The sequence below is a fragment of the Pinus tabuliformis genome, chromosome 8, assembly GCF_031772625.1.
Source record: "Pinus tabuliformis cultivar Carrire ecotype Pingquan chromosome 8, CPIR1, whole genome shotgun sequence".
NCBI lineage: Eukaryota > Viridiplantae > Streptophyta > Pinopsida > Pinales > Pinaceae > Pinus > Pinus tabuliformis.
The window spans coordinates 1,908,751,849-1,908,756,183 of record NC_142294.1 but is presented as its reverse complement, the minus strand read 5'-3'; positions in this window follow the sequence as shown (position 1 = coordinate 1,908,756,183).

Below are 4,335 nucleotides of genomic sequence, written 5' to 3'. Positions count from 1 at the left end.
AAAAACTATAAAACATCAACTCTTACTAGTTTTCATTTCAAACATTCTTTCAACTCATCAGCTATTGAAGAATACAATCAGAGTGTTCAGACACTATTAAGTTCATTCTATTCAGAAGTTGTTGGAAACATACAAATGGAGTGTGTGCACACTATTACATTCATTTTATTCACCGGATGCTAGAGACATACAAACAGAGTGTGTGCACAATGTTACATTCATTCTATTCAACAATTGTTGGAGACACACAAGTATTTTTTGTTGAATAATGTTACCATTTTTGTTGGATAATGAATAATGTTATTTTCTTTTAGAAACAAGGGTAAATTAAATCCATTACAGCCAATATCACTTGTTAAAAAGATCAAAAGGTCGAGAAGAATTTCTATATTAATAACAGACCCATTGATTTAGAAACCAATTTCAATGCCAATATAACCTCAAATTTTACCCCTGCAATTTAATATCAGACTACTATAATAGCAAAGAAAATCCTTTCAAAGAGAAAAATATGATGCGAGGAAGATTCATTGTTTGGTTAGAGAAGCATTTCCAAATGAATAACAAACCCACTGGTTTAGAAATTATCTTTTAATTATTAGAATATCAAATTATTACAATATCAAATTAAGGCAAGATAACTACAAGATTGTACGAGTAGAACTATTAGGAATTAGAGGACTACCCATTCCAATTAGATAAGAACTAAACAATTAGATAAGTTGGATATTTTGGACCAAAAACTGACAGATCGCACTTCCGTTCAACTGATTTATGGACCATCCTGAGCTTCTGCATATAAGGGGGTAACCTTGAAGGCATATAGTGCACCACTAGGTGTGGAAAACCCAAATTGTAATAGCTGTGAGAACATGCTATATTATCTTTGTTTCCGTTAAGGTCTGTCAAGGTCCAGCATAAATTTAAAGTGAAGGTTTGGGAGTGCTATCATGCAAAACTGCATCAGTGGACATGCCTAATAAATATAGGCCATCTAGCCTTACCATGACTATGCCTCTCTATTTGGACCAGTAGTTTTCCAGTCTCAAGGGGGTCCCCTAGGTGTTGTATGCTACCAACAAACGAATAAGTCTGTAGAGAATCAAAGTTGATTGGCACACAAAAAACTCAGTGTGAGTTGTTACCCCTAAGAATTCAACAACAAGGATAAATTCTTACCTATATTAATGATCGTTGAGAGAAGATGCCTCTAATAGTATAAAAATGAGTGAAGACGTACAAAACTAAAAGGATATGTCCCTAAGGTGAATCTAAAATCAAAATAAGTATCAATAAAACCAAACATCGCAACACATATAACATTTATTGAGCCAATAGATTCTAAGAACCAGATATAAGGCATAATAGAACCAAACCAAATATTATTTGAGGTTGAATTACATTACAACGGGAGAAACATCGAAGGCGTATATTGCACCATTAGGTGTGGAAAACCCAAATTGTAATAATTGTGAGAACATGCTATATTATCTTCTTTAAGGTCTATCAAAGTCCTGCATAAACTTAAAGTGAATGTTTTAGAGTGCTATCATGCAAATCTGCATCAATGGACCTGCCTAATAATTATAGGCCATCTAGCCTTACCACAACTATGCCACAATGTTTGGACTGGTAATTTTCCAGTCTCAAGGGGGTCCCCTATGTGTTGTATGTTGCCAAAAAACCCATAAATTTGTAAATAATTAAAGTTTATTGGCATACAGAAAACTCAGTGTGAGTTGTGACCTAAGCAGTCAACAACAAGGATAATTTTTTACCTATATTAATGATCATTGAGATTAGATGCCTCCAACAGTATAACAATGAGTGAAGAATGACAAAACTGTAAATATATGTGCGTGAGGTGAATCTGAAATCAAAATAAGTATCAAGAAAAGCAAACATTACAACATATCTAGCAACTATTGAGCCAATATATTCTACGAACCAAAGATAATCCATAATAGAACCAAACCAGATATTATTTGAGGTTTAATTACACCACAGTGGGGGCAACATTGAAAGCATATAATGCACCATTAGGTGTGGAAAACCAAAATTGTAATAGATGTGAGAACATGCTATATTATCTTTGTTAAGGTCTGTCAAAGTCCCGCATAAACTTATAGTGAAGGTTTTAGAGTGCTATCATGAAAATCTACATCAGTGGACCTCCCTAATAATTATAGGCCATCTAGCCTTATCACAACTACACCTCTCTGTTTGGACTGGTAATTTTCCAGTCTCAAGCGGGTCCCCTAGGTGTTTTATGTTTCCAACAAACCCATCAATCTCTAAAGAATCAAAGTTGAATGGCACACATAAAACTCAGTGTGAGCTATTGCCCCTAAGCAGTCAACAACAAGGATAATTTCTTGACTATATTAATGATCATTGAGATCATATGCCTCCAACAGTATAACAATGAGTGAACAATGACAAAAGTGAAAATATGTGTGCCTCAAGTGAATCTGGAATCAAAATAAGTGTCAAACAAACCAAACATTGCAACACATCTAACAACTATAAAGTGAATAGATTCTAAGAACCAGAGATAGGGCGTAATAGAACCAAACCAAATATTATTTGAGGTTGAATCACACCATAGTGGGGGAAACGTTGAAGGCATATAGTGCACCATTAGGTGTGGAAAACTGAAACTGTAATAGTTGTGATAACATGCTATATTATCTTTGTTAAGGTTTGTCAAGGTCATGCATAAACTTAAAGTGAAGGTTTTAGATTTCTATCATGCAAATATGCACTAGTGGACCTACCTAATAGTTATAGGCCATATAGCCTTACTACGACTATGCATCTTTGTTTGGACTGATAATTTTTTAGTCTCAAGGGGGTCCCCTAGGTGTTGTATGTTGCTAACAAACTAATAAGTATGAAAAGAATCAAAGTTGATTGGCACACAAAAAAACCACTGTGAGATTTTGCTCTGAAGCAGTCAACAACAAGGATAAATTCTTATCTATATTAATGATCATTGAGATTAGATGCCTCCAACAATATACCACAGAGTTAAAAAGGAAAAAAATGAAAATATATGTGACTGAGGTGAATCTGAAATCAAAATAAGCATCAAGCAAACCAAACATCGAAACACATCTAACAACTATTGAGCCAATAGATTCTAATAACCAGAGATAAGGCATAATAGAACCAAAAAAAATATTATTTGAGGTTGAATTACAACACAGTGGGGGAAATATTGAAGGCATATATAGCACCATTAGGTGTGGAAAACCCAAACTGTAATAACTGTGATAGTTTAGTTCTCATAATTAGGATAGAGTAGGAACAAGAACAAGAAGGAAAGAAACATCTTACTTGTATTTGACTTAGGTTTTGACTTGCAAGAAGAAAAAGGGCTGGGACTAAGAATTTGAAAAGGAATAACTACATAGGCGAGAGACACCAATACATGAACGCCTCCACCTTAGACTTTTAGAATTTGAAAGGGAATAATAGGAGGAGGCGAGGGGCAAGGGGGGCCCAACTACGATCCAGTTCATCAGATGAGGATGGGGGGTGATGTGAATGCTCCCAATGCTCCCAGTAATGTCATTGAAAAGGCCACTGTGGTGGTAGATCATTTCATCCCACCATCAACCACAAAGCCACCTTTAACCACAGTGCAAGGTGCAAGTTCAACAAAGAAAATCAGTGCCATTAGAGGGTGGACAAAGTAAGACATGCTAGTTGTAATTGATGACATCGAGTTTAGGGGTCATTTAATCCATGCCTCTGCAAGGATACATGGTATTGTTTCCTCTAACATACATTATTGGATAAATGGGTTGACTAATACGAAGCATAGAGGGCCTATTATAGTTATGATTGAAGAGGTGGAGGCTGAGGTGGTTGAGTTGTGTAAGGATATGGCCCAATTGGGACATGGGTTAGAGATTATACAACTTAAATCCACATTATATCAAATCTTTCAAGGGAGCCAAATCCCTTCAAAGATGGGTTTCCTGGTAAATCATGGTGGAGTGGATTTAAAAAAAGGCATCCAAACCTTGTACTATGTACAACTTAAAGACTTAACAGAGACATCGTTGTAAATCTACGCCTCGAAATTGTGTCCAAGTTCTATAACACTCTTTTTGTTGCATATGAGCAACACTCATATGCCCAAGACCATATATGGAACTGTGATGAAATAGGCTTACAGGTAGGAAGGAATTGTAGTATGCAAGTAATTGCCAAGAGAGGGAGAAGAAACATGCCTAAGATCAGGGAGTGGATCACTATTATTTGTTGTGTCAACATAATTGGTTCTTCAATCCCAGGATTTTATCTATTCAAAGGTAAAACATAACT